Here is a 12,922-nt window from a genome sequence, read left to right on the forward strand (position 1 = left end):
TTCTCGCTAGATGGTTAACAGAACTTCCTCTTCATAGGTAATAAGCTGAGCTCTAATATAAGTAATGTTCTAGCTCTCCCCTCTTTGATCTCAACCCAGACAAACAAAAAATTAAATAAAATATATCTGCCATTACCAGAACAATAAAATAAACTCTGAGGAGATGCATGTTATCAAATCCACGTTCTTGGATTCTACCAGAACATGTGTGCCTCTGCTCCTCTTAAGATAATTATTGGCACTCCTTTTATTTCTCATTTTCCTACAAGGCCTTTCTTTGTGAGTGAGATGACAGAGCTATTAATGGTATCATTTTGCTGTAGAATTATTGTATAGTTAACATGAAAGCAGTTTGTGGGCCTGAAGGACTTCCAAAAGAAGAAAGTACCCGAGGAAAAAATGATAGTCCTACAGAGTCAGGTGGGTGTGAAATAGAGGCTGTCCTCTGAGACACGGTGTTAAGATGAACTTGAAGAACCTTGCAAAGTAAGTTTGCGAGACTTCCAAGAAACATTTCAGAAGTCTTGGGGACCAACCTTCTGAGCTGAGAAGTTTCCCACCTCTTTACTGAAGGTCATTGCAATTCTTTTTACAGAGAATAAAATGAAGTAACAAAACTGGAAGCACAAGGGTTAATCCTAGAAAAATTAAGAGCATAAAGTTCAAATATGTGTGGAGGTAGACAATGAGAAGAGCATGTTTTGAAAGCACAGTGGTTGAAAATAGAAATCCAACTTAAAACAATTAAAAAGGATTCCAGATAAATTCTGAGTTGAAAAAGAGCCCTAATTCCTTGAGCTGAGGCAGAGAAAGAAAAGAAAAGTAAGTCTCTTCAGACTCGGTCATCTATCTCCTATTGTTTGACAATGTAAACCAGAATGCCTTTTATTTCTATGATTTTATGTATTAATACATGCCTAAATGAAGTGAATAACAGGTCTGTCCTCAGCTTGGTTAGAAAGGGAGAAATATAGCAAAAGGACTTAGAACTATTACTGCTTTAAACTGTGCAACTCCAATCCTTGGACCTGCGCTTTGCTCGAAAGTTTTTTACATTTTTCTTAAAAAAACCCAAACCAAAACTTAGAAAAAACAAGACTTAGAAGGGTTTTTGTTTGTTTGTTTTGAAGAAGATTTAAGGATGAAAGAGCTCAGAGTTCCAAGCCTTGTGAATATTCAACTACCCCTGCAGATTCTACATTGCCTTTTAATCGGTGCAGATCACTTCAAGCATGCCTTAAGCTCTGCTGACTCACACAGCTCAGTGCTTCTGTAGTCAGCTCTGGACTCATTCGCAATGTAGGAATAGAGTGCGTTTTTTAGAAAAGCTGTTGATTTTCCATGCTGACTTCAAGTTAATATAAATTAAAAAAAATCTGAAAGACTACTTCCCTAACAGGTCCCAGCACCATATCACACTCACCATCACTCCTTCACTATCGTTCAACTGCGTGGGCCAATTGTTCCCAGGCAATCTTCCAGGTGCAGAATTCATCTTTATCTTTCTTTTCCAAAGCTATGAATACGCAGAACATTTTATGGAAAGTACTGTCTGAAATTCCTTTGTTAGTATACAGATCACTTGGCTTCAGGAGGTCATTTTCCATAGCATTTTTATGCAAAAAAATTACCAAAAAAAATCAGCAGCTTTCTATAGTGAGGGTCACACAATTTGCTTGCAAATCTATCAAAAAGCATTAAAAGTAAAACTGCTTTATAAGAGAGCAACGTCAGATCAGTGCTACAGCTTACAACACGATATTCTTCCTGGGTAAAAAAAGCAGTTCATACCTTCCATTTCCCTGTAGTACACATTTACAAAGCTAGCTGTATTTGCACTGATTTACCTCTCCTGGCAAATTTTTCACCAACATTTTCAGTACTACCTACAGCTACTACAATTATTAATGCTCTGGAAATTTATACAACGAATAAGCTGTTAATAACACTTGGGAAAAAATATGGTAGATATATCAACCTACCACTTCAACCAGTGTTCCTCCCTCCTCTTCCTTCCCACTCTCCCAGTGACCCTTCATTTTCAGGTGCTAAAATTGAACATACATTGGTTGCAAGTAATTTTTTTTCCCTTTTCTTCATGGAACTATCTAATAGTTTTAGTATCTTCAGTCACTGCTAATTAAAACTTAGCTGTATACTCCAAGGGCATAGCTACATTAAAATAACGGAATAGAAAACAATGTCTGGTTGCAAATTCTTTGTCTACAGTGGAGCTTATCATGCTGTAGAGCTGGGATAAGAAGAGTCCACACAATCCTGTAGTATGATAAAGTAACCCCAAAAGCAGAGATAGCCAAGTCCTATGAGTTCTTGCCGACATCAAAGAAGTCTGAAACCAACAATGTTTAAGTCTGACTGAGGGAAATGAAACTTTGAAGAATTTCTCTGTAAAACTGCAGACAGTTATGAGAAAACTTTTAAGTTACCTCAACCTTAAGAGGATGTCTGACCGTTGACTGATGTAAATGTTCCTAAGCATTAAATTACATAGTACCTTTTGTCACTGCCTGAGGCAGAGATCAATTTCTGGATGACCCTGACCTTGGGAAGGATGACTTTGTGATCTATCATTACAATTCTGGAAGTCAAATTTCCTAGGACTTTCTTTTTATGTGCATTTTATATTCCTAGATACTTTAAAAAACAACTGGCTGATACTTTACATAAAAATTCTCTTTCCTGTTTAATGAAAAACTCCATAGTTGATGATTTCAAGCATTTAAGAATGTTTGCACAAGATCAAAGTTCTATTTAATTTGCTTTCTTTATAGGATCAGATATTATGGCTGAAACAATAGTCTTTAGCTCTGGCATTTGTATCTTCTCAAACATGTTTTCCTTGCATGTGAGCTGTAATTACCTTTCATTACATGATCACAACTATTTCTTGCAAAAACCTCATGTCTAGTTGCTGATCAGGTGACCACTCAGTAACTATTATTTTGTTTAATGCTTACCATTCTTAATAAGGTAGGTGTAACATGTCCGAATATTTATCGCATGCTATTCAAACCTTAGTTTAAAAGCAGAATGATGAATTTAGAGCAAACTTCTCTATGTCTCTTGGCACTCTGTTATGTCACCACTTCACAAAAGAAATTAAGGGATTAATCTGCAACGCACCATATAAATGACACTCTTACTATCTCTAATATGAGACAGAAAATCATCTTAACAATGTAGGATAAGTGACTTAACTCTTGCCTTGAACTTCTGACAATCAGATTTCAAATTTGGTGGAAAAAAAATCCCTGATGTATGCATCATCAGGAATTCCTCCTGTTCCCTAGTACAAATGACTTAACTGGAAGAAAACAGCTCTACTGAATGGACAGTAACAAAAAACAGCTGAATAGGGCAACCGCTCACATAACATGATGAGCTCAGGCTCATCATCTTATTTTTCCTCTTTAACTATAAAACACACAGTATCTGCAACAAATAGGACACATACTACAACTAATGCCTTATAGTATTATAACCCTCATTTGTGGCTTTAAGCAGGTCCACCTTCTTCAATGAGTAAGCGTAAAACATAAGGAAAAATAGCACGCAAATGTGCCATACGATAATATACCATCTTGCAGACACTCAGAAAAGGAAATTAAAAAATGTGTATCAAAGTCTATGGTCACCAAACTTACATTAACAACTTCTGTCAACAATACACATGCACATGGTCTTGTATAGTTGAACTCAATACAAATTTTGATACAAAATTTAACAGGAGCAGAACTAAGCCCCAAATATCTGTTCAACAAAGATGGGATATAAAAGACAGCTTTATATCCAAATGTTAGGCAGATGACATAACAGTATTTGTTTTCACATATTTTGAGACATTTTCTTCTGTGTGTACATTGCTATTTTTTTTTCCTAGAAAAACAAATATCTGATTTGTAATTTAAAATAGATTCTATGACAATGTTTTTCACTGAGAACTTGAGTAGAACTTGAAAAAAATCTGACTTGGCCAGATAGAGTCAAATTTATGGCTGTTAATTGAGAAATCTTTCCCAGGAACTGTTTTGCTGCTGAAAAAAGACATCACAAATTTTTATTTAAAAACAAACATCAAAAGGAACAGTTTGGGCAAAAATGTCATGTTAGGATAAACATAGATAATCCTCCCTGACAACTAGCCTGCTCTATTTCTGTGAGAATTCATGCAATTAACTGCTACTAGGGACAAAGTGAGTAAAACCCTTTATTTAATAAGCACCAATGTCAGATTGTGCTTATTGGTGTATAACAGTGTCATATAATACAGATTAAAAGCATTTTCTGAATTTTGATGACTCTAGATTATGCCCATGAAACGTTTAGAAACATGGCTTTAAGCCTTAAATATACACATATTTAAAACTCTTAGTGGAACCTTCCCTGGGGAGCTGGCATTGATATGCTCAGATTTTTCTGAAACATCAAAATAAATTTACTTAAGCAAAAATAAAGGAAAATAAAACACAACAGTACTTCTGAATCTAGTGCATTTGTTTTTGATTTATGTCTGTTGACTGGCTATGGACATCCAGATGGTTTTGAATTTCATTAGGGACATTAGAAAATGAAGTCTCTAGATATACATCACTTCTCTTTCTTTTTCTTTCTGATTTTATGTTCTTTTTTACAATGAGAGTACTGACTCTTAAACATGAGCCATGCTTTTTCAAATATGGATTTCTTAACCAGAAAATGGACATAGCTGACACATTATCCTTAAATGCTTTCAAACTTCATATTATCATTGCAAAACAACTGTTGAGTATTGAGTCTTTCACCTTTGCTCTCTCACATGCATTCTTCCTATTAGTTAGTTAAAGTATTATTAGGGAAACATTATTATAATTGATCCCTTATCAGCTACTATCTGCTTTCTCCATTATTTCAGGAAACTATTAAGGACACTTAAAACCCCTAAACATGAGGTGAATCTCCTGGCAATTCCTTGATTTTGAAATTATCTCTTATCAAAATATGACTTCTGTTTGCTAAAAGAAATTTCCAGCATCTGGCAAATAATGTCTGTCATTGATGGTAAAACAACACTCTCGTGGATCATTTCAGCTTATAATGGATGTCTAGTTGGACTCTGAATGTTTGATTTATCCAGTTTGGTATTCAGATATTTCAAGTTTTGTTTAGTTTTAAAAAATGCTTTAGTTTGCAAAAGGGAAAGAAAAAGGCCTATTCCAGTACTATGATATGAAAGAAAAGTTCAAGTGGCATTTGGTCTTCCATTGGAATAAGGAAGAAAAGTCCACTTATAAGAAGTCTATTATTATGTCAGGAAAAGGACGTCAGAATAATACATTACAGGTGTAGGAAGAGTCTTCTGGAGATCTGCAACATTTTTCTTTTTCTTTTGGCTAAATTGTTTTGATATTTCCCAGATGATAAAAAGAAGCAGTGATCAAAACTACAGGTCTACATAAAACAGCTTTCATACCTATCATATATTGGTCGTATTTGCACATACCAAGTTACAAACACTCATCTTGCTGACAATGCATGACAATCCATCATGTCTATTAATTTAACTGCTATATGTAGTGTTTCTGGCCAGATATCTGCAATAGTAACTAACTGCTATAATAAATTTACAATGCTTGACATGTGCAAACATACATGCATTCTATATATAGAACAGAAGGCAATTAGTAGGAAATGCTACACAAGCAGAATACCTCATACAAGTTAACCCCAGTCCACAAAAAAAATCTCAGTCAGTACACAGGTAAAAAATAATTACAAACCCTCTTCCTTCCCCAACCACTACAATGATTGTCAGACTCAACATACTGCACAAATACCACTCAGTTCTAAACAGTACTAAACAAAGAAAACCTGGGGCTGGTGAGCATTCATGGAAATAGAAACTGCAAGCAAAACCTGAAATCCAACAAAACCCGACAAAATTTTTGTCTCAGTACATTTTCAGTTTCTGAAATACAAGCAATATTATCATATCTGACACCTTTACAAAGCCTAGCTTTGAGTTTCTGAAATCATGCATTTGGATCTAGGTAAGAATTGTTCAAGAGAAAAACGTGATTTACACTTTTAGTAGGAAAGCATCTGTTTTCTCCCCTGGCAATCTCCGCCTCTGTCATTCAGTCAAGTCTGTTTTGCAGGCATACACAACTAATGCATCATCTCTGCACGTGATTAGAAAGCAGCTCCTTGTAAAAAGGCGATAATGTTTTATAAGCAAACACCAAAACACATTAAGCACAAATCTACTCACTCACTTCCCCATTCCCTTCCTATATCTCTAAAAACTCATTTCACAGTCCTTCAGAAGTGATCTCTGAAAGCTTAAGGTGAGAAAAAAATCATAAATCGTTCAAAATCTAACAATTTTGTGGCATTTAAAAGCTGTTACTTTTTGTTTTATTCTTTTGCGTGTGCTTTTCTCAGCAGAAAGCAGATTGTCCTTCTGTTATTTTCTAGCTATAAATGGGTGATTCATAAGATTTATGATAATACGTTTTATATTAAAAAAAAAAAAATACCAGAAAACAACACAACAAATTGTATAGTATTGGTAATTATAGACTTTCTACTGTTATATTTCACAGTTCACCCATGGTATACTTAGCATATAAACTACCCACAAAATGCTATTTTTGCGCATTTAACTTGAACTCTTCAGTATGCAGTATCCTTTATTTACTAGAATTGTATCCTATCACAGAATCACTGAATGACCTGAGTTGAAAAGGATCACAATGATCACCTAGTTTCAACCCCCCTGCTACATGCAGAGTCACCAACCACCAGACCAGGCTGCCCAGCCACATCCAGCCTGGCCTTGAATGCCTTTAGGAATGGGGCATCCACAACCCTCTTGGGCAACCCATTCCAGTGTATCAATACCCTCTGAGTGTATCCTATTGTGTCTCTTCATCTTGCTTTCCTCTTCCCTTAAAAGAATAAAATAAATTAAGAAGCATTTACATGAAGATGGAGTTCTGCTTAAATTTCGTGTTTGGTTCGTGAGCGTCTCTTAGTGGTAACATAAACCTCTACTTTGCTGAAGTCCAATGCTTTCTTTGAGATCCTTTATTCAATTTTATAGCAAAGAAGTGGGGGAATTAATCTCAGTCAGATTGTGGTAGGACAACTAAGTCTACTTTGTAGTTTTAGAGAACTAATTGTAACCATGTTTATAGTAAGACTCATCCATGAGGCCTTTGTGAAATAATACAAGAAAAGATGTATCCCTATCCAGATATTGATGCTCTTAAGTCCACCTTCTCTTGCAGCTTCCAGTGCATGTTACACTGCATGCACACAGGTTGAAAATGAGGACTAACCTCCAATAACTAATGACAAAATAGTTAAAGTTGGAAAGGACATCTGGAGGTCATCTTGTCCAACCTTCTCCTCCAGCAGGGTCACATACAGCAATTTGCCCAGAAGCGATTCCAAGTGGCTTCTGAGTATCTCCAAAGAGGGAGACATCACAGCCTCTCTGGGAGACCTGTGCCAATGCTCCATTGCCCACAAAATAAAGACTGCTTCCTGATGTTTAGACAGAACATTCTGCATTTCAGTTTGTGCTCACCACTTCTTGCAGTAGCACTGGCCACCACAGAAGGAACCTGATTCTGACATCTATGCACTGACACATCAAGTATTTAGAGACATTCATGATGTCCTTCCTGTATCTTACCTTCTTCAGGCTACAAGTTCCCACTCTCTGTCTTTCTTCATAGCAGACATACTCTATAGACCCTTCAGCATCTTTTGATCCTCTGTAGCCCTGCCAGTATGTCCTTATATCTCTAGTACTGAGGGACCCAGCACTCTGGGTATGTCCAATCAGAGCTGAACGGAGGGGCAGAAGCAGATGGCAAGTTGATACAAAATAGATGCAGTATGCTACAGTCCTTCTACAGCCCTAATAATCAAAGACATCTGCAGGAAGAGATTCATCTCTACTACCTGTATGGTCTGCGATTAAATATAAGATGACTAATCCAGCATCAATATCCATTTCCGTTAGACTGCAAGGAAACCTTTATCAAATACCTAAGTCTTTAACTTTCACAGGGTTAGTGTTAAGCTATTTTACCACATATAAAATGACAATGAAGCACTACTATTATTATTATCATTATCATAATTATTTCCATCTCTCCCTCCCTCTAGTACCAAGTCTGGAAACAGAGAAAACACTTGACACATTAGGAGGAAAAGAAGACACAGAAAGTTTTACAGAGTGATCTGGATCAAGATGTTTAAAAAAAAAAAAAAGTGATGTAATACATTTCAAATGTATTAAATCTGTGGGATTTAAGAAAAGCATGTCTGGAAAGCAAACAGAGCAATATCTGTAAAAAAGCCAGGAAGAACATGAGGTAAAAAAAATGGTGTCAAAGCCAAAAAAAGTCATGCAGAGCAGATACAGAAAAATTGCCTTCAGGACAGTTTGTTCAGACCAGAGAGTATAAAAAGAAAATCATAAGAGATTGAAGAGGAAAAAAAAAGTTTTGGTGAGACAGAGAACACTCTCTAGAACATCTAGAAGAGAAAAAGAAGCATAAAGTTAGCCAGCTGTTTGGTGAGATCTCAACATCTATATGGACCAAAGGAGAGACTCCAGAAGAGTGCTGCTGAGCAAGCAAGCAGATTACATAGCAGATCAGCACACACAGAGAGGATGGAGAACGCAGTTACACAGAACATAAAGTAAAAAGTAATAACTCAAGATGAGGGCTCACACAAGCAGAGGGATATTTGGAAGGTGCAGAAAGATAACGTAACAGGCTGTAAAGATTGCTAGATTGTGTGAATCTAATCCGAAGAACACATGAGACAATGGTGAGCAATTTGGCACCAGCGCTTTAAGATACTCTCATGAAGTTTCTGCATTCAAAGAACTGCTCCTCTACACTTAACAAAATGCTCAGATAACAAGGTCTTAAAAATATGCAAGTTCTTCAGATTCAAATAAGGCCTCATGTTCTGGAAAACAGGCAGATAATTCAATTTTTTAGGCTATTTTCTACTGCAGCTAAGTATTTGTTGCCTGGACCATAGCAGTAAAATGGCAACATGCAAAGTAGTATTCCACCTGTAAATTCCAATTACTTCTGGCTATGATTTTAAAATGATAGAATCACATGATATCCCAAGTTGGAAGGGAGACATAAGGATCACAGAATGGCTTGGGTTAGAAGGGACCTCAAAGATTATCTAGTTCCAAACTCCCTGTTTCATGTAGGGTTGTCAGGATCAAGCAACAGATCAAGTTGCCCAGGACATGCATCCAACCCAACCTTTAACACCTCCAGGGATGAGGCATCCACAATCTCTCTGGGCAACCTGTTCCAGAACCTCACCACCACCTCAGTGAAAAGATTCCCTGACATTTAATACAAATCTCCCCTCCTTTAGTTTAAAACCCCCTTGTCTTATCACTCTACCTGTGTAAAAAAGTTGCCTTCTGTTTATAATCTCCCTTCGTATATTGGAAAGCCATAATGAGGTCTCCCCAAAGCCTTCTTTTCTCAAGAATAAACAAGCCCAGCTACCTCGGCCTGTCTTCAGAGGAGAGGTGCTCGAACCTTCTGATCATCCTCGTGGCTCCCCTCTGGACTATCTCCAAAAGCTCCACATCTTACCTCTGTTTGGGGCCCCAGACCTGGACTCACTGCTCCAAATGTGGCTTCACAAATACAGAGCAGGGAGAGACAATCATCTCCTTTGGTTGCATCAAAAGACGAGTGGACAGCAGAGCAAATATACTGTTGGCCTCCTGGGCTACAAACACACACTGGTGGCTCATGTTAAGCTTTTCATCTTCCAGGACTCCTGGTACGAGGATCAATGAGTCCAATTTGAGACTCAACACAGGGCCACCCAAAAAACAGACCTAATGCCTGAGATCATGCTCCAGGCACTTCCTATACTCCAGCAACTTGGTGCTATGAGCAAGTGCTGTGATCACTTCCCTGGGGAGGCTGTTTCAGTGCCTGAACAGCCTCTCAGTGAAAAACTTATTCCTGATATCCAACCTGACCTCTTCTCCCCCTCCTCCATTACAGCTTCATGCTATTCCATTGGATTCTATCACTGGTCACCAGACAGAGGAAATCAGTGCCTGCCTCTCAATTACCCCTTGAGAGGAAAACACAGGCTGCAATGAGGCCCTCAACCTTCTCTTCTCTAGGCTGAGCAAATTAAGGAACTTCAGCTGCTCCTCGTACATCTTCCCCTCTAGACCCTCCACCATCTTTGTAGCCCTCCTCTGCACCCTCTCTAATAGTTTTATGTCCTTTTTGTAGAGCAGTGCCCAAAACTGCATATAGCACTCAAGGTGAGGTCACACCAGAGTAGTGTAGAGTGGGACAATATACACTACTCTCAACTGGTTAGCAATGCCGTGCTTGATGTATTCCAGGATATGGTTGGTCAGTAATGGCTGCCTGGGCACACTATTGACTCATGTTCAATTTGCAGTCAACCAAAACTACCAAATCCCTTTCACTGAAGCTGCTCCCCAGTGTCTCATCTTCCAGACTATGTAAAGCCAGGGTTGCCCCTTCCCAGATCGCATCAGTGACAAAACAAAGCATAAAAAAGGCTCTTATTAGTATTCTGTTAGCATTACTTAACATCTATTCATAGAGTTTTGCTAAAGAAGTGTGGTTTAAATTCCACTGAAGTCTATGGGAAGTCCATCACCATGTGCAGTGTGTTTCTTCTCTAGTGTTTTGATCATCTTCTCTTTTGTTATCTCTATGCTTACAGACTTTTTCTTGAATCTTGAATCATGAAATGGAAAGGTCAAAACATTCCTGTTATTACAAACCAAAGTAATCTTTTTATGGTAAAGGTGATAGCTTTTTTTTATTTGTTTTCATCTCATATCTTTCCTGAGCTTTTGTTATTTCTTGATGATTCTATATTGCAGCTCACTTGAATTCTATTGAAAAAGACAGCTCTACTCTAAGCTCACGTGACCATGGCTGTAACAAAAGAGTCTCCTTACCTATTCCAACTTCTCAACCACTATGTTACCACCGAGCAAGGATAACTATATAGCAAAATGAACTGCACTCATAAAACACTTCATCTACATGATTTGCAAAGCCCAGCGATAGGTTCCTTACAGCTGTGTTATATATATGTAAGCGTATATATATAAAAGAGAGAGAGAAAAAAAAAAGAAACTCAATTGCTACAAGCACACAAACCATGTTTCATCCCTTTGGCAAGTCCATCAAATGCCTCTCTTGACTATTTTCCTTTGTCTTACTCACACTTTAAAATTTATACACGACATAGCCAGAAATTTAGTCTCATTTCCTGTGTTGTGATAAGGCATGAGTGCTTCAGTCTTTGTCAGCTATCTGTTGCCACTGGAAGACTCTTTGATCCTCTTGTCTCTGAGCTGAGCATTCCAATAAAGTTTTCCATCACCAACATCAATTATCACTAGGGACAGTTGCTTCTGATTTTCTTTTTTTTCAGAAGTTGTATCACATATAACACTAGCTGCTATCCCAGGGGCTTACAGAGGTCTGAGTAGTTTCAAACAAAAAAAACAAACCTCTGTATTTTTCATAACTTAAGAAAAACTGAGACAGTCCAAATTCCTTTTCAGGTACATAAGAAAATCTTACTTTACTGCAATCTAGACAATATAAAACTACAGTTGTATGCACAGAGCTGTCATTTTTAAAATAATTGGAAAGGCACTGATAATAAGAGTAAGTTTGTTTCTTACATAGTATTGTTTCTGTATATGGTATTCAGTCCAGAAGATAATGCATGACAAGACAAGCTCTCACTCACACAAACTTAAAGGAAGAACAAACTATTACTACTTCAAACAAAGCAATTGTTTTCCTATGTGAAGTTTTATGCATCAAAGTAATAAGTATTAACAATGGAGCTAAAATTATCCATCTATATGCATATTAGACAAAAGAAGGAATGGTATGAAAGTGCAATCCAGAATATGGAATACCAAAGAAAATGTGCAACACAAAAACAATTGCCATAGCTTGCAGTAAGTTAAAAACAGAAGTCTCTCTCAAAAACAATTTATGTTAGGATTCAGATGGGAAAAGAGGAAATAAACCAATGGAATATTGAAAGGGAAATTAAGCAAAATCAATGAAAGATCTCTGCAAAAGATCATTTAGAAAGCACAAATCAGATGAAAATTGTTGAAGTAGAAATCACTATAATAGAAGCAGAAACACTCAACCTCACAACATCTTTCTTCTTCAGACTCCAATTTACACGGTTCTCCATAACTGACCTTATTTTAACTTGGTATTAATTGAAAAGGTCTCTCTAAGGAAAAAGTTACAACCTCTGTCTTAAAAAAAACAACCAGCTATTTCTGTTCCATGTATCATATTTAGTTCACATTGCTTAGATTATGGGGAAAAGGTTAGATGAAGAAATTAGCAGCACAAGAAAAAAAAATAGAAAAGCAGTTATCAACAGAATACTTTTTCTTGGATGCCCTCAAAAAAAAGGAGGTTTAAATTCAATGAAAAGATGCAATGATAATCAGGCTACATGGAGAACAAACACCACAGTTCCATAGTTTGCAGAGTAGTAGTGCAAAGTAAGTGTTCTGCAAGCAGAACAAACACCAAAACAAAGGCTTTAAGGACAGTATCTAAAACATCAAGCACAGGGAAGTATTCTAAGTAAGGCTGATACTTTGGCTAAAAATTATGAGGGGCGATTACAAATGCAATCCTTTTCAAAAGTCAGTTCTGAAGGCAGGAAGAGTGAGAGTTACTAAAGCTATCTAGTAGAACTGTTTAGATTTGCGTGATACTGACCTAGCACAACAGTTTATGCAGAAATTCTTGAAACACCTCTTTAGTTAGAGAACATTGCCAAATTATTCCCCCTCACATCAAAC

This window comes from Tympanuchus pallidicinctus, unplaced genomic scaffold (assembly GCF_026119805.1).
Source record: "Tympanuchus pallidicinctus isolate F22 unplaced genomic scaffold, pur_lepc_1.0 scaffold16, whole genome shotgun sequence".
Classification (NCBI taxonomy): Eukaryota; Metazoa; Chordata; class Aves; order Galliformes; family Phasianidae; genus Tympanuchus; species Tympanuchus pallidicinctus.